Source organism: Lupinus angustifolius, unplaced genomic scaffold (assembly GCF_001865875.1).
Source record: "Lupinus angustifolius cultivar Tanjil unplaced genomic scaffold, LupAngTanjil_v1.0 Scaffold_644, whole genome shotgun sequence".
In the NCBI taxonomy this organism is placed as follows: Eukaryota; Viridiplantae; Streptophyta; class Magnoliopsida; order Fabales; family Fabaceae; genus Lupinus; species Lupinus angustifolius.
The window spans coordinates 1-19,486 of record NW_017727970.1 but is presented as its reverse complement, the minus strand read 5'-3'; the positions used below and the strand labels follow the sequence as shown (position 1 = coordinate 19,486).

At 32.5% G+C, this 19,486-nt stretch overlaps 2 long non-coding RNA genes across 3 annotated transcripts; both read right to left on the bottom strand.

Annotated features, from left to right (window-relative positions):
- Positions 1-6,694: 6,694 nt before the first annotated feature.
- LOC109341768 lies at positions 6,695-14,718 on the bottom strand. 2 transcript variants are annotated; one of them, XR_002106991.1, is made up of 3 exons: positions 14,409-14,718; positions 8,020-14,275; positions 6,695-7,893 (listed from the first exon to the last, which is right to left on the bottom strand). It is a non-coding gene; the product is annotated as an uncharacterized LOC109341768 (long non-coding RNA). The 2 variants fall into 2 exon arrangements; XR_002106990.1 differs by having other exon boundaries at positions 6,695-8,124; positions 12,353-14,275.
- Positions 14,719-16,098: 1,380 nt separating this feature from the next.
- Positions 16,099-17,747, bottom strand: LOC109341769. Its single transcript, XR_002106992.1, has 3 exons — positions 17,649-17,747; positions 17,024-17,129; positions 16,099-16,792 (listed from the first exon to the last, which is right to left on the bottom strand). It is a non-coding gene; the product is annotated as an uncharacterized LOC109341769 (long non-coding RNA).
- Positions 17,748-19,486: the final 1,739 nt, after the last annotated feature.

Below are 19,486 nucleotides of genomic sequence, written 5' to 3'. Positions count from 1 at the left end.
TCTAGAATCACTTACCAAAACAGGATTGAATAATCTAGAATCAGCTACCAATGATGCATATTTCAGAATATGACACTGTATATTAGAAAGGTATAAAACAGCCATGGACTAGATTTTCAAGAATAGTATTCAAAAAATAATTTTTGTCCCATGCACGTTGGTTTGCCCTGAGGGATACGATTGAACTCACAATCTTGTGCTCTCAACAAATTTTTATGCCTCATGCACGTTCAATTTTGTAGGGTCTACAATAAATAATTGAAATAAAGATTTTGTCTCTATAATACCTATTGTATATAATTTTTACAAACTCACAAACACTGATCTTTTTTCTTCCCAGTTCCCACCGTGGAATGTTGACTAATAATGGCAATGTGTTGATTGTACATTATAAAATAACAATGTAACATAATAGTGTTGTGTGACCTGTGTGCATCTTATGTTTACTTGACTGAATAAGACATCAAAATCAAAATACCTTTTCTACATTAACCTTTACTGAGTACTGATCCTCATTTCGATAAAATATGCTGCAAGAATTAAAAGGAGGAACAGTGTGGTAGATATTCTTAAAAGTATCATGCATAAACTTATTACAATAAGCACCATTCATACTAATATTATGCTCAAATATGTATTCTGTTAAAAGGATGAATTATTAATAATAAATAGGCATAGTCTGCATATATGAAGAGAAATAACAGCAGTAACTAGTCAAAACTATACAATAAAGATACCTACTGTTAAAAGCCATCTCCTATAAATATACAGTCCTCAAAGCCATGCTCGTGACACTTGTAGTTACGAGTAATTGAATCAAACTGCAATTTCATAATTCCATTACAATTGAAGTGAACAATACCACTAGAGATCCAAATTTATCCACATGTTTGCTAAGGCATGGCATTGAAAAACTACTTAACTGAGCTGATATAATATTAGAGAAACATATCCAAAAGACACTACCTGATAAAGGCTTTCATACCATTCAGAATTAGATTATGAATTTAATCTGCACGGACATTGCAATTAGGGGCATCAGCAATTGAACTAGCTCTCAAAGAAGCTGAAGAAGGACAGAGTGGTTTAACCATAACACATATTTTAACCAGGATCAGTGAACATTAAACAAATAACATGGTTTAAACTAATCCGAGATAAAAGCAAAACAAAGTCGAGCCAAGACAAGTTAGATACCAAATTTTCGATTTTCCAGCGATTGAAGACAGTAATAGGATTTCCAAAATCACAACCACAGGGCTTGGGGAGACTTGCCAAGTTTGTCTGGAAAGATTTTCATTAGGTAGAGTGGTAGGGTCATAACTCATAATTGGCATAAATTTCAAATATCCTTCATAAACTATCCCAAAACCCTCAACCAAAAATAGTTCATCTCTAATATTATAGAGAACAATGAAATTATATGCCTGCAATTCCAACCATACATATAAGTATATAACATGTTATTATTAGCATAGTCTGCATAGATGAAGAAAAGTAACATCAACAAGTATATAAGTATATAACATGTTATTATAAGGGTTGGAAACAGCATAATGAAATCAAATTCTATCTCTCTATCCAACCAATGTTCTAGGCATTGCAAAAATAATCAATTATAAAAAATCAAAGATTGAATATCGAGAGAAAGAAATGAAGATATGTGTATGTGATAAAAGGTCGGAAAAGACACAAACAAATCAACATAGATAGCATAAGCAACCGAGTCATCTTTAGGGCTTTGGGACATTTTGTTAATTCAATGAAGATACCACTTGTAAAGAAGTTCAAAGAGTGAAAAACTAGAGAGAAAAGAGAAAAAAGGGTCTCAAATTCTTTCTGTTTCTCCAGAGTTTAAACCATTGTAAAAATCAGGTGAACTAACGTCATTAACTAAACATACAACCCCAGAAAAACAAAAAAGAACCTTCGAACAACATCATAGTTTGAGGAAGATGCCATTACCGCCATAAACAGAAAAAAAAATTGCCTCTTGAAAATTTTAGTGTTTTGCAACCGATTATGATGCAGCTTAAGAAAGAAGGCACTTTCCTAAATTGAATACAAAGAAATTCAATCAAGAGTAATGTGAAAAGGATAAAAGGGTCAGATTGGACAGAAAGAAAAGGAATTCAATCTCTCTCTATTCTACACATCAATTGTAAATATCCAATCAAGGAACATTGCAGCCAGGAAAGAAGAAATAAGCCAATGATCGATCTTCTTAATCACATCAATTGTAAACTTCTTTATTTATTTTCTTAAACTTCTGCACATGACAAATAAATAAAAAAGTTCTTTAAATAGAACACATAAATAAGAATAGGGCGAGCACAAGTGGAATATAAAAAGAAATAACAAGAGAAAAGGATCTGATCCTAGGGCAAAGAAAGCATCTTTGTTAATGACCTTACCTTGATTTCTAAAACTCTTGCATTTTTAAGAGGCTTATTTGCGCCTATTGAGTAGGAAAGGCAAAAAAAACGTTTCTACTATAAACAGAAAAAGATCAGGACTCACCCCAACCTAGCTAAAGAGATAGGACAGAAATCTCATCTATTTAGAGGCACTGATGACATGCCATATGTTAACTCCATTATCAGAATAATAGCAAACATATTATCGCTCAATCACCACACTACAAAAGCCTTTCCAAAACTTCAAACTTCCACCTACAAAACACTTGCCCGGGTTGTTTCTTCAACTTTCAGTTTGGAAGAGAAGAAATATGTCTTCTTTTTAATAAAGATGTCTTTGCATAGAGATATTTCTTTCATCTATTCCTTGGATTTTTTTCATACATGGCCTAACTGGGAAAAAGGGTCAGGGATTCTGTACAAGTATTGAGAGTAGATATCTTATCTTATTATAAAGATCATATGTGTTTGTACTTGTAGTAGCAAAAGGTTTCAGCCGAAAGGAATAAAAATAGATAACAACATAGGACAAGGTAGTACATGTGCTATGCAGTAAATCCATGGAAAGAAGAAACAAGCCAATGGTCGATCTTCTTAATCTCTATGGAGAAAGGAGAGAGATTCGCCAGTGACAAAACTCAAGAAATACATACTCCATTTTCCAGGCATCAAATACTCTTGAATAATCAAGATCAAGATTAGAAAAATACCGCCACAAATGAATCTCAAGAAATACACCGTTTTCCTTGCATCAGTTATAAAGAAATTCAAAGATTGAAAATCAAGAGAGTTGTGCCATTGATAAAGGGTCAGAAAGAGCACAATGAAATCAAATTCAATCCCTCTATCCAACCAGTGTTCCAGGCATTGCAAAAATAATCAATTATAAAAAAATCAATGATTTAATGTCGAGAGAAAGAAATGAAGATGTATCTGTTATAAAAGGCCGAAAAAGACACAAACTAATCAACATAGATAGCAAAAGCAACCGAGTGATCTTTAGGGCTTCGGGATAGTTTGTTAGTTCAAGGAAGATACCACTTGTAAAGAAGTTCGAAGAGTGAAAAACTAGAGAGAGAAAAGAGAGATGCAAATAACAAAGGATGTCAATTTCTTTATGTCTGTCTAGAGTTTGAACCCTTGCAAAAATCAAGTGAAACAATGGCATTAATAAACCAACAACCCCAAAAAAACAAAAAAAAACCTTTGAACAACATCATAGTTTTAAAGCATCACAACAAGGAAAGAAGAAAGAAGCCGATGATCGATCTTCTTAATCTCTATAGAGAAAGAAAGGAGAGAGATTCGCCATTGACAAAGATCGGAAAGGAAGAAAAGAAATCAAATTCTCTTTCTCTTTCTTTCTTTCATAGTTTCGCTATTCCATCACAGTTTCAAAGGAACCACTGCAAATTTAGAAAGCTTGTTGTTTACAGAAAACAAGGTAGCTGTCTTTATATAGAGTAAGTTAGCATGCAATTCCATCCATAACTAAGTTCTCTTCCTTAATTTCATAAAGAATATTTCACCTGACTCTCCATATAATCAAACTAGACTACACACGAAATCCAAATGATGTATAAGACAAACTCAATATAGAAGTCAGCTCAGTCTTCTTGTCTCTCTTTTTTATCATTCCATTAGAGTTTGAGCAAATAATTTAGGTAAAATCTCATTACTGTCACAAATAAATAAATTGCCTCAACATACCCCTTTCAGGGTTTCTGGAACCGATTTAGTGCATAAGAAAGATGTCACTTTACTTAAATCAATTATAAAGAAATTCAATCGAGAGAAAAGATAGAGATGTGCCCAAATGATAAAAGAGGTAGCTGCAAGTAAACACAAGTAGGCTTGAAATGAATCTCAATTTGCTTTGTAGAAGTCTTTTGCCAGTCATTGGTCTTCTTAATATCTTAAGTGACTTGGAAATGGTCACAACTACAAATGGCAGTAAATGTCAAGTTACAAAAAAGAAAGAAGATTAACCTCCAAGTGAATGTTAGTGTAATTATCTCTTCTTTTAATAACATGTCATGGGAAGAACGAATGGCACATTATCCCTTATGTGGCAAATTTATTGACCTAGTTGCCACGGCAAGGCAATGAAAAACCACATAGGCGAGCTGAAAAAATATGAAGAGACATATCCAAATAGTATGACATGATAAAGGAATCAAGGTTCAAACATACCATACAAAATTCTATTTATGACTAAAACCTTCATACCACCATTGCAATTAGATTTATCAAACACAAACACATAATCTAATATAAAGATTATGAAATATGAATTCTCATATTGTCGTCATAATTAGGCTTATCAAGTCTGTAATATACATAGCAATTAGGGGATTAAGGGACAACACATACATACCATTCACTTCACATATCATCCAGATTTTACATACAGAATTCATAACTCATATTGCAATGGCAAGTATATGGGACAACCAAGCAAACAAGGGACTTATTTGCATATGAATTTATAAGCAACTAGTGTTAGGCAAATTATATTAATTGCATTTAGCAATCACGGTATCAAATATACAATATAATATTTTAGATGAAAATGAAGTATTTAGGGACATGCCAAATCCGTACCATCTGCTTTCACACTGTGAATAACATCGTAACCTATCTAGGGACGACCCTAAGCATACCATCCCAAATTAGAAATGAATAAAAATATTCATATTGAAATTGAATTTAAGAAACCAACGGCTCAATCCTTTTTTTCCAGCATCCTCATATTACATGTGAATAAAGAATTCATAATTCATATTGAAACTTCATATAGAGCCATTGAACAAATTAGGATCTCATTCAAATTTAGAAATTATAGGCAACTTGAATTCATCTAACAAGGACAGTAAATTTTTGCAGACTAAATCAAACTCGTGGATCTGTAAAACAAATTAAAAGTTCAGTTCATCACGGTCAAATAATCTTGAATAATCAAGATCAAGATTAGAAAATTTTCAGTACTGCCACGAATGAAATCTCAAGAAACACTCCATTTTTCTAGCATCAATTATAAAGAAATTCAAAGACACAGAAATCAAATTTATTTCATTGTTAATCTTTATCTAGAGTTTCAACCATTACAAAAACCAAGTAAAGCAACATAGTTAACAAAAGCAACCTTGTTATCTTTAGAGCTTTGGGACAGTTTGTTAGTTTCATGAAGACACCACATGTAAACAAGTTCAAAAAGTGAAAAACTCGACAGAGAAAAGAGAGATGCGACTAATTTCTTTCTGTCATTACCGCCATATTTGAACTTGAAATATTAGAAGTTGGCACCATCCCTCATAAACACAAAAAAGGCCAAAGCACAGTCTCCAACTGCGTAGAGCAACACATTTAATGATTTGAAAACCACCGTGAGGTAAGGTAAGGTAAGGTGCATGCATAAACTAAATTAAAAATGGGAAGAAAGAAATGGAATTGGAGAGAAAGAAAGGAGAGAAAGAAAGGAGAGAGATTCGCCAGTGACAAAAGATCAGAAAGGAAGAAAAGAAATCAAATCCTCTCTCTTTCGATCTTTCTTTCTCTCATAGTTTCGGTGGAACCACTGCAACTTAGTAAACATGTTGCTTACACAAAACAACTTAGCAGTGTTCATATAGAGTAAGTGACCAACATCCTAACGTCAATGTTACGCAACTAATAATACCTCTATACAAATGGGCCTAAGTTCAAATGTCATATGGGCCCGTTTATAATGAAATAAAATGTATACCCTCATTTAAATGTATACATCTAATCCAAGTGATCTCAATTTTAAAAAATCAAATCTTTTGGGATTTTTAATTAAGTTTAAATTATATGTTATGTCATCTTAGATTCTCAATACATATTATTTTTAGACATATTTTTCTTATAATTAAGTATGAGAGAGAGTATTAGCTTAAAATTTTACATACTATTTTAATTATTTATATATCATTAATTATAAACTTAAAATATATTTAAATTTTAGTTTCCATATTTTTAATCCTATTATGATAGAAAAATTATACTGCATTATGGACTCTTTAAAATTCTACCATTCATAATTAATCATTATTGACTCTTTAAAAAATAATAATTCAAATTAATAATAGATAATATAGTAACATAATATCTAAAGATTTGTACACAATGTTTTTATTATTGGGTTATGTGTAATTTTTGAACTGACATGTTATATCAACCCGTAGTAGTAATCTAGAATCACCTACAAATAGAGAGGGCCTAATGCAATATTAGAACCCACCACTTCTTCACCCCAATTATGTCCACGACATCGTAATGTCATTATGTAATGAACACTTTAATACCAGCTACGATACTATTTATTATGTTAGAAGTAAACACCCTCATACCTTTGCATAATATGTGCATAACTCATGACATGAAGCTTTTATTTAGAGCACCACGTATGCTAAACATGAAAATGAGACTTCTTTATGGAGGACGTTGTTGATTGTCCTCTTCCACATATTCAAGTAAAAAGGTATCACTTAATGTTTACAGTATGATTTTGAGCTTGTCTTTGCAAAGAACTCAAATGAAATTGTGTGCATGTATATGAAAACCCCAGATTTTGTGGAGCTCGTGCATTGGTGCAAGTTATGCTGTACACTCTTTCCCGATGAATAGGAATTAGCATATTTGTACATGGCCTTTTTGTTACGAAAAGTAAGTGGCAATTGTAAAACACTTAATTTGTGTAGTTCATATTGATATTGATTCATGTAACTAACTCTACCTAGAAACTCGAAGGCTTCATTAAAGTGAGTTGCTTATAAATTTGCAGGGACTAGTACCGGATAAAACCAAGGTAGTTGGCTGATGAGACCAATGATCGATGCATATTGTAGAAGATAGCAGTGAATCGCAAGGAGCAGCCTAAATTTGCCCTGAGCAATATGAATGAACTCACAATCTTGTGCTTTCAGCAAAAAAAATTATGCCATGCAAGTTGAATTTTGTAGGTCCACAATAAATAATTGAAATAAATATTCTTTGTATAATACTTTTGGTATCTAATTTTTAACAAACTCACTAATAGTGATATTTTTTCTTCCAACCAGATACAGCAGACAATAAGTGAATGCTAACTAATAATGGATCCATTGATCTGGGTTCTTACCTTTATACATTATAAAATAACAAGTAACTTAATAGTAAAACTCATTTCAGCCAAGAAAGGCTTCAAAGGTTAAGATGGAGGTGATAAGAAGAGCTAATCAATAAGCCTATGCAAAAAAGCTGAAGTTAAGAACCCACATGGAGAAGCTCAACTTTGGTCCTTTCGTGAGATAGGAAATAATCACATGTGTATTAACTCTCTAGGCAAATATTTTTTCACAATAAAAAATGAATACCTTTTTTACATTGTCAACCTTACTGAGTATTGATCCTCATCAGAAATAGAGATAAAAGAGGAACGGTGGGGTAGATATCCTTCCAAGTAAACAACCTCCATCTTTGACATAAAAGTCATGCATAAACTTATAAAGATTAGAACCATTCATATTAATATTTTGCTCAAATATATATATTAAAAGGATTAATAATAAATAGGCATATACAACAATAACTAGTTTCTTACACAATCTTCAGAATCATGCACATGACACTTGTAGCTACAAATCAAACTGTAATTTCAATAATCCCTTCAATGTTGGAAGAACAGTTGGGCACACTATCCCCCTCCCTGTTGAAATGGACAGGGATTTATCACATATTTGCTAAGGCATGGCATTGAAAAACTACATAACCGAGCTCATATAATATTGGAGAAACATATCTAAAGAGTACTACTACCTGATAAAGGCTGCTTACACACCATTCAGAATTTAGATTATGAATGTACTGTCATTGCATTAGGGCCATCATAAAACATACCATTCGGAACTTAGATTATAAATAAAGAATTTATAATCCCAATACAATTAAGATTTCCATCAAAGCTCAAACATATGCAATCCAAAATATAGATCCAGAATATAGAGCTCAAACTGTCATTGCATTTAGAGGGTTTTTCAAGGCAAACCTACCATTCTGAATTTACATTATGAATAAAAGAATTAAATATGCATTTGGCATTTGTACTTCGAGGTTCATCACAACACAGCATCTATCTATTTCGCATTTACCATCCTGATTTGACATTATTACAATTGCAGTTAGCAATCTCCACAGCCTCATACATGTCAGTATGCAGGTCTCCCTTTCTCTATCATTCCACTAGAGTTTGAACCATTGCAAAAATCAGGTGAAGTAATATTGTTAACTAAATCAACATCATTTACCGGAAGAAAACGCAAAATGAGCTTTCCAACAACATCGCGATTTAAGGAAAATCTCATCTACTGCCATAAATAAAGAAATCGAGTCAACAAACTTTCAAGGTTTTGGGACCGAGTTTGTATCATCAATTGAACTAGCTCAAAGAAGATAGCACTGTTCTGAAAAGGGATGGAATGATCCCTTGGGGAAGACAGTATTAAATCACCACCAGTGGGCTTGGCGAGACTTCCCAACATAAAATCTTGCAAAAACTAAAACTAGAATTGAACAAAGAAAATGGGAAATCAAAGTGGAGAGAAAGGGAAAGGTAAAATAGTATCCATGGTGGCAATCCCTCACTAAGCATATATAATAAGTTGCAAGAGTAAAAATAAGAAATAGTGGGGGGAGATATTCTTCCAAGTAAACAGCCCCAATAATTGACATAAGTTTCAATTATCATTCATAAACATTAAGATGTGCACCCTCAAAGCCAAAAATAGTTCATCTCTAATATTATAAAGAACAATGAGATAATATACCACATATATAACATATTATTATTAGCATAGTCTGCATAAATGAAGAGAAGTAACATCAACAACAATACCTACCTTCTCTTCCTTGACTTCATAAAGGATATATCATCTCACTCTCTATATAATCAAACTAGACAACATAAGAAATTCTAATGTATAAGGCAAACTCAATTGAACCATTGCAAAAATCAAGTGAAGCAGCATTTTGTTAATTAAACCAACATCATCTACAGGAAGGAAAAAAACAAAACAAGAACTTTCCACCAACATCATCGTTTAAGGAAAATCTCATTACTACCACAAATAAAGAAATTGCCTCAACATACTTCAGGGTTTTGGGACCGAGTTTGTGCTTATGGACGATGTCACTTTAATTAAATCAATTATAATGAAATTCAATCAAGATAAACGATAGAAATGTGTCCAAATGATAAAGAGGTTACCTGCAAGAGAACACAAGCAGACTTGAAAGTAATCTCAATATGCTTTGTGCAAGTCTTTTTTCAGTCGTTAATCTTCTAAACACCTTTAGTGACTTGGAAATGGTCACAACTATGAAAGAGTATGGCAAGGTGTTCATTACATGCACACAAAGTTGATATCATGAGCAATTGAACTATTCTCAAGACGGATGGAGTGATCCCATTGTCATCAAGTAGTAGACTAGAAGGTATAATAAACCAGCCGAAAATCTTTAAGGCCATATACAATAAAGATGCCCACTCTTAAAGCCAACTAAATATTCGTCCAGTCTTCAAAATCATGCTCATTATGGTTATAGCCTAAGTTCCATTCCCAATTGTCAAGCTATGACCACACAAAGTAACCATGTACATTGCAACCATCTTCCCGGCATTGAATTCATGTTATGTTCATGATTAAGATAGCTAACAACAAGTAATGTTAAAGTCTAAGGACTTTGAAATTGGAATAATACCTAATAGCAGCAGATAGGTTTGAGAGATAATCCCTATGGTATAATATCCTCTTGTCATCTTTTAAGGCATTCTCTAAGGTCATAAAGGGTTTGCTTTTTTTCATCCTATAAATGTATAATCTTCAAAGACAAGTTGATAAAGCTTGCATATGAATATTTGAATCAAACTACAAGCTCAATTTAAAAACTTTGTATTTCTAAATGAAACCCAAAAGGGCAGTAAGTGAAGAGATACAAAAAAGAAAGAAGTTTAACCTCCAAGAGAATGCCAGTGAAATTCTCTCTTATTTTACTGAGATAACATGGGAAGAACAGATGGCACACTATCCCTCATGTGGCAAATTTATCAACCCATTCGGCACAGCAAGGCATTGGAAAACAACTAAGCAGAGATGAAAAAAATATTTACAGACATATCCAAATAGTATGACATGATAAAAGCATCAATGTTCAAACATACCATACAAAATTCTGTTTATGAATAAAAACTTCAGACTGCCATAGCAATTTGGTTTATCAAAAACTAACACATCATCCAATATAAAGATTATGAAATATGAATATAGAAGTCATATTGTCATCACAATTAGGCTTATCAAGTCTCAACTATACCATATTACCATTGGAGTTAGGGGATTAATGGACAACGCATACATACCATCCACATTACATATCATCCAGATTTTACATAGAGAATTCATAATTCATACTTCTATTGCAAGTATATAGGCAACTAGTGTTAGGCAAATTATATTAATTGCATTTAGTAATCACACTCTTAATTATACCATATAGAATTATAAACGAATAATGTAGCATTTAGGAACATAGAGACCAAATCCATACCATGTGCTTCCACGGTGTGAATATCTTGAAAATTTAGTGTTTTGGAACCGATTATGATGAGCAATTTAAGAGAGAAGGCACTTCCCTTATATTGATTACAACAAATTATAAAATGGTCAGAATGAAGAAAAAGAAATGGAATTTGATCTCTCTCTCTATTATACTCATCAATTGTAAATATCTAATAAAGGAACAACGCAACCATGAAAGATGAAACAACCCAGTAATCAATCTTCATTACCTCTAAAGAGAAAGTGGCAAAAGGTCAGAAAGGACAAAAACAAATCAAATTCTCTGTCTTTCTTTCATAGTTTTTCTGTTCCATTATAGTTTTGCTTACAGAAATGAACATAGCTCTCTCTTTATATATAATTATAGAGCAGCATCCAAAAGTAAAAGTGACGGAACTGGTGCCTCTATAAAATGGGCCTAAGACTACCACTAGAGGTCCAATTTATCCACATGTTTGCTAAGCCATGGCATTGAAATTCTACTTAACAGAATTTATATAATATTGGAGAATCGTTTCCAAAAATTCTACTTAACAGCCCCAATGATTGACATAAGTATCAATTATCATTCATAAACATTGTGCACCCTTAAAGCCAAAAATTGTTCATTTCTAATATTACAAAGAACAATGAGATATTATGTTTGCAATTCCAACCATACATATATCACATTATTATTAGAATAGTCTGCATAGATGAGGAGAAGTAACATAAACAACAACAACTACCTTCTTTTCCTAGTAGTGGGGGAAGATATTCTTCCAAGTAAACAGCTCAAATAATTGACATAAGTTTCAAATATCATTCATAAACATTAAGATGTGCACCACACCCTCAAAGCCAAAAATAGTTCATCTCTAATATTACAAAAAACAATGAGATAACATGCCGCATATATAACATATTATTATTAGCATAGTCTGCATAGATGAAGAGAAGTAACATCAACAACAATACGCACCTTCTTTTCCTTAACTTCATAAAGATATATCATCTCACTCTCCATATAATCAAACTAGACTACACAAGAAATCCTAATGCATAAGGCAAACACAATTGAACCATTGCAAAAATCAAGTGAAGCAACATTTGTTAACTAAACATAGGAATGGAAAAAACAAAAGAACTTTCCGCCAACATTATAGTTAAAGGAAAATCTCATTACTGCCAGTCTACCACAAATAAAGAAATTGCCTCAACATACTTCAGGGTTTTGGGACCAAGTTTGTACTTATGGAAGATGTCACTTTAATTAAATCAATTATAAATAAATGCATTCAAGATAAAAGATATAAATGTGCCCAAATGATAAAGAGGTACCTGAAAAATGAAAGTATTCTCAATATGCCTTGTGCAAGATTTTTTTTCAGTCATTGATCTTCTCGGCATCTTTAGTGACATGGAAATGGTCAGAATTATGAAAGAGTATGGCAAGGTGTTGTTGCATGCACACAAAGTTGATATCATGAGCAATTGAACCAAGATACCCACTGTTAAAGCCATCTCTCCTAAAATATTCATTCAGTCTTCAAAATCATGCTCATTTTGCTTATAGTTACAAGTAATTGAATCAAACTGCAATTTCAATTCACATAATTAACATTTCCGAGTGAAACCAAAAAAAGTTGTTAGTGTAAAGGTGGAAAAAGGAAGGAGTCTAATCTCTGAGAGCATGTCACTTAATTCTACCTTCTTCAACTGACATAATGTTTGAAGAACAGTTGGCACACTAACCCCTTCCTGTTGAAGTGAACACTACCATTAGAGGTCCAATTTGTCCACACGTTTGCTAATGCATGGCATTGAAAAACTACTTAAACGAACTGATATAAGATTAGAGAATCATATCCAAAAAAGTACTACATGATAAAGGCTCACATACCTTTCAGAATTTAGATTATGAATGTACTGTCATTGCAATCAGGGGCATCAAAAGCTCAAACATATGCAATCCAAAATCTAGATCCGAAATATAGAGCTCAAACATACCATTCTGAATTTACATTATGAATAAAAGAATTAACAATGCATTTGGCATTGTAGTTACGGGGTCATCACAACATGGCATCCATTTCGCATTTACCATACTTGTCAGTTTGCACGAACCACTTCTGATAAATTGATTATAAAACAATTCAAGGATTGAAAAACTCGAGCTGGATAGAGTAGAGAAATGTGCTACTAAAAGATTGGAAAGGGCCAAATGAAATCAAAAGTCTTTATGTCTTCCTTTCTGTATCATTCCATTATAGTTTGAACCATTGCAAAATCAAGTGAAGCAATGTTGTTAACTAAACCAACAACATCGTTTACCCAAAGAAAACACAAGAACTTTCCAACAAGAAGATAGTTTAAGGAAAATCTCATTACTGCCATAAAATAAAGAAATCAACAAACTTTCAGGGTTTTTCCACCGAGTTTGTATCAGCAATTGAACTAGCCCAAAGAAGAGTGCACTATTCTGAAGAAGGATGGAGTGCACCCTTTGTCAAAATATCATATATTTTAACCAAGAGTCAGTTAACATTTATTAAATAAAAGCAAAACAAAATTGAGCGAAGACAAGTTAGCTAATTACCAATTTTTGAATTTCCAGCAATTGGAGACAGTAGGAACTCCCAATATAACCACCACTGGGCTTGTGGAGAGTTGTCAAGTTCGTCTAGAAAGGATTTCATTAGGTAGAATGGTAAGGTCAAAACATAAAATTTAGCAAATTTAGCAGCAGATATAGAAATTTGACTAGATATTACAAATTTATACAAAGGCAATGCAATCAATACTCAATGCATGCTCATTCTTTAAAAGCTAATAGAATGAAAGAAATGAATAGGAATATGCAAATCTCTACACAAAAGACACAAAGAAGTCAAATTTATTTTTAGAATTTTGGGACAGTTTGTTAGTTCCATGAAGACACCACTTGTAAAGAAGTTCAGAGCTAAAAAACTCGACAAAGGGTCTCAATTTCTTTCTATCTCTCCAGACTTTGAACCATTGCATAAACCAAGTTAAACAACGTCATTAACTAAACCAACAACCCAAAAAAACAAAAGAAAAACCAAGTGAAACAACGTCATTAACTAAACCAACAACCCCAAAAAACAAAAGAAAAACCAAGTAAAACAACGTCAAAGTTTGAGGCAAATACCATTACCGCCATAAATGGAAAAAATTGCCTCCTGAAAAGTTGAGTGTTTTGGAACCGATTATGATGAGCAGCTTAAGAAAGAAGGCAGAATCCTAAATTAATTAGGAAGAAATTCAATCGAGAATGGTGTGAAAATGAGAAAAGGCAGAAAGAAATGGAATTCGATCTCTCTCTATTCCACACATGAATTGTAAATTTCCAAACGAGGAAAGATGAAACATCTACCTCTCTTAATATTCTTAATCGTTATAGAGAAAGAAAGGAGAGATATTCGCCATTGCAAAATATTGGAAAGGATTAAAAGGAAGAGAAGAAATCAAATTCTCTCTCTCTCTCTCTTTCATAGTTTCTCTATTCCTCTGCAAAACTTAGTAACTGTGTTGTTTACATCAAACAACATAGCTGTCTTTATATAGAGTATGTGACCAACATCCAAACATAAAGGTTACGCAACCCATAAAATTGGGCCTAAATTTAATGTCATATGGGCCCGTTTATAATTCACACCTTTTTCACATGCACATTATTAATTTTAAATTGTTACATATCTAATATAATATAATTCTACATCCTATCAAAACAATAAAAATATAATACTATATTTACAATTTACAAAGTAGTACCCAATAAAACAAAATTAAATTCAGGGGCAAATTTTGATGAAACCTTATATATAAAATAAATTGAATTTAAAAACAAAACAAAAGTGAAGTACCTTTGAAAGAACATTAGAGAAGAACAAGGTCAAGCTTGAAGCTTCCCTTCAAATGGTGTGTTAGTATCAAATAGAATCACGCCCTTTGTCAAATATTCAATCAATAGATATAACCTCAAACTCATCCATAATAAGTGTAGCATCAACATAGAAGGAACCATACGCTTTGACCACTAGAGGAGGAGACAAACCCTATCTCACTGTTCTGGTACCTAGCAGAGACGGCGAGAGAGTCATATGAGAGAGAGAAGAAGTCCTTGCTACGAGCCTACACAATTATGAAGAAAGAAATATCATAAGATTATATGTGGATATCCATGTAACATAGAGTAAAGAAAATCATATAATATACTTATACCCTTTTTTGTGTGGAAAAAATAGATTAGTAAAGTAAGAGAAATGTGCACATGGATTAAATTATAAATTTTCATAAGGTCATACAACATACAAGGAACTCGATCATAAATTTTCTTCTGAACCCAAATAAAATAATTTAACATATGTAGTTATGAAAGAAAAAAAATTAGCATCTCTATAATTTTATTTATTTTTTTAGCCTCTAAAAACTTACTATTTATTATAGAGAAGAAGACAAAAACAAAAAAATATAAATATAAATTGGGATTAAACCCACACAAAAAACAATATCAGCCAACATAATCGATTATTTCTTAATGAATTTAAGAGACAAAATGAAATTATGGAGACAATGATGAGAGGAAGGTTCTGATAATTTATAATCTAATAGATTAGTAAAAATAATCTAATAATCTACACCGTATCACATGAATTTATGCTCGAGTATATGAAACAACCAGATTTTGTGGAGCTCGACTTGGTGAATTGGGGGATGGCAATCAAGACTAAAGTAAGTCTTCCTGCTCATATTGTTTTCTTTCATATTTCCATTAAATTTCAATATTCCCTATTTTCTCATCACACCACTCATATTAATAGAGCAAGTTATGTTTCTACATGAGGTACACTCTTGTCAGATGAATGGTAAGTAATGTATTTATACATGACCTTTGTGTAGCAAAAGATAAGTTGTAATTGCAATACACTTAAATTAGCTGGTTCATATTGATAAAGCATTATACCATCAATTAATCCATATTAAGCTGACTCCACCTAATCCATATTAAGCTGACTCCACCTAAGAATCCAAACTCCGAAGGCTTCATTAAAGTAAGTTTTCTTATAATTTTGCAACGAGGAATAAAGAATAAAACAAAGGCAGCAGAAGAAACAGAGAGTCCATGCATAATTAAGAAGATGACATATTGTATATTATCAATCAATAAAACTTACAATGACTGGATTTTCAAGAATGACAATCAAACAGCGATGGAACAGCCTTGGTTTGCCCTGAGCTGCTATACATTTGAACTCACAATCTTTTGCTTTCAGCAAAAAAATTATGCCATGGAAGTTGAATTTTGTAGTTCCACAATAAATAATTGAAATAAATATTCCCTGTATAATACTCATAGTATTTAATTTTTTACAAACTCACTAAATTTTTCCTTCCCACCAGTTACAGCACACAATGAGTGAACGTTAAGTGTTAACTAATAATGGATCCATTGATCTGGGTTCTTACCTTTTGCTTTGATCATACATTATAAAATAACAATGTAACATAACAGTGCCTAACCTTACTGAGAGTACTGGTCCTCATTAGAAAAAAAGATAGAACATGCTACAAGAATTAAAGGCCCCATGGTACTACCTGCATTATTATCTTGAGGTGGTGCAACCACTCCATTGTTATCCACTGCATTATTATCTTGGTATACCATCTTCAGTAATTGCAGGTGCTGTGATAAATTTACCACTTCCCACAAGAGGAAACAAATGGCGGCGTTCTTCCTTCAATGAAGCATATTTCAACCTAACAATATAAACATAAAAGTGATACAACTGATGAGATCTATCAGATTTAGAATTCAGAACAAGAAGTCTTAAGTTGTAAAACTATCAAGTATTATTATCCCTGCATGTTAGAGGTGGAAGTAAATTTTCCTATATTTTACAAGGCATATGTCAAGCATAAAAAATGGATGTGAGGAAGTACCTAAATGACCATAAATAAAAGTACACAAGGATGGATGTGAGGAAGTACCTAAATGTTCATGAAGTTTTGGATCAATTACTTGAGTAATCGATGCCAAATTAGTTAGTTGAGCCTCCACCCCAACAGAGTTATCGGTGCATCTAAAGTTTCCTCGCTTTAAAAATTAAAGAGCAAAGCACGTAAGAAACTGAGATAAAGCAAAATGTAGTACAATTTGTNCTTTATTTGCAACATTAAAGCTAAATTGTAATTTTGAACAAGAAAATCCATCTGTGAAATTTGGGCTGATTGATTTAGTTCTGTAATAGGATTATCTAACTAGGTGTTCTTAAAGAAGAGGAAACAGGTTAAAAAACACAAGCATAAGATCAAACTTGAACACTTTAAACAAAGAAGGAGAATACATCTGGTCAAATGAAGGGATTCTCTAAAACAGTAGAAATAAAAATTAGTGTTATCACAATCTAGGCCTGATTTTGACAATGTTGTACACACAATGCAACTTAAACATGTTTGGACTATTTAATGAGTGAACAGTGATTTCTAAGACAACTAGGAAATTCCTATAACAGAACAAGAGTCCTGTGTATTTTTGTTAGGTTCTTGACGAACAATTTGATACTAAACATGATTGAAAAGAAATTGATAAAAAAGTGATAAGATCAAAGTTTACCAGTCTACGCATTAGACGCTCAAAACACCAAAATGCGTCAGCTTCATCATTAAGAAGTATTATCATAGGGGAGCATAGGTCACTCATTCCTGAAAATAGTTAATATTTACCAGAAGCTTACATTAGTTGCAAATGATAATTACATTTAGTTTCTTACAATGTTGCAAGTAAAGCAGATTGAAACTAACATGTAAATGAGTATGTCCTATATAATCTCTTTTCTCCATAAACAAAGCCATTACCTAGTTGGTTCTCTTTCCCTCTTATGGCCCAGATTTGTCAGCTTATTCTATTTATGTATTTTTGCTCCAATCAAGGACCAATTATACCAAAAGCTTGATCCGGTGCAGGCCAAGGAATAATTTTATACATCTAAAATGCTCCCTCATGCAAGAGCCCTTTGGGATTGAATTATAGGCAATGCACATACTCACTTTACCTTGAGCTGAAACTTAATTTAATAATGAAGAATATGAATGGCAAGGATCAAACTTTTGATTTCTTGATCATAAAAGGCCTTGGTACTATCACAAGATCAACTCCTAAAAGCTTAAGCCATTAGGTGTATGCTCAGGAACTGTCTTATATCTCTAATACTTAGAATGGAAAATAATTTACAAGGTTTAATAATCAAGCACTGACTGGCCTCTTAAAAGAAGTGACCAAATAACTGATATAAATGTAGGAACAGATATGTTATTTCAAAAACTCGATGTACTTGACTTAAACAAGATACCAGTAACACTTTTAGACATACAAAAATCATTCTTGTGTCATTCACCTTATAGCTTATGCTTTTCAGAAAGATTCTTCATGACAAGATAGAATTTCCAAATGCACCTGATTACTATGTAAATGAAGTATGAGAGTAAAATTTAAAATCCTCAAACATATTGAAGCAGCATTTTTATTATAAAAATGTGATTACCCCTCGGTGAATTCGGCAGTCTCGCCTATATCCTGATATCCTTCTGAAGAAAAAGCAGCATGCCACTTTCTTGCACTTAATGTCTTACCAGCCTGAAGTTCAAATTGAATTTAAAGAACATTATATTAGTTTTACAAGATTGAGAATCAAAATAACTTTTAAAGTTATCAGCTGAAAGCATATATTGTTGTATTTACTGCACAAACTATCTAGTTAACTAATATATGTGATTTAGTTTTCGCTATTTCTTGACATAAATATCCAACTAGGAAAATTAAGAATTAGATATTTGGCATGATCAGCTATAAACCACCATGTGCAATTTATGTATTTCTTCATTTAGATTTACTTCTCTAATATGTCATAAACCTATCCACCAAAGCAATCAATTAATAACCAGCTGATATGCAGCATTAGTACTTCAGTAATAAAGCAATGGGAACCTCAACAACATGATCTTTTTACTACATTCATACAGTGGCATAAAAACCAGGATTTTATCAGGAAGAGTGGGGACACATAAGAATATGTATTCATTCAAAATCAGAATAAATGGCAATTTCTATGCAGTGAATTCTTGTCTGCAATTGAGGTTTCATTGATTGTAGGTCAAATTCAATGACATCATTGAATTTGAATTCAGCACAAACACAAAACAACTACCCTAGATGAACAATAGAAACCTTTCTTTTCCTTTGGGTAAGATATCAACATCAGAACATTGTTTTCCAATCTGTAAATGCCATTCCATTTAAAAAAGTTCGCATGAGTTTTACATTTCAGATATCTCCCAAATGAACAAAAGATTGAAAGAATCTTGCAATTATTAACTTCTCAAACTCAACAACATTGGTTAGGAATATTCCACATAGCAATGATCAGACAAATTTAGAAAGGAAAAAACAAAAAC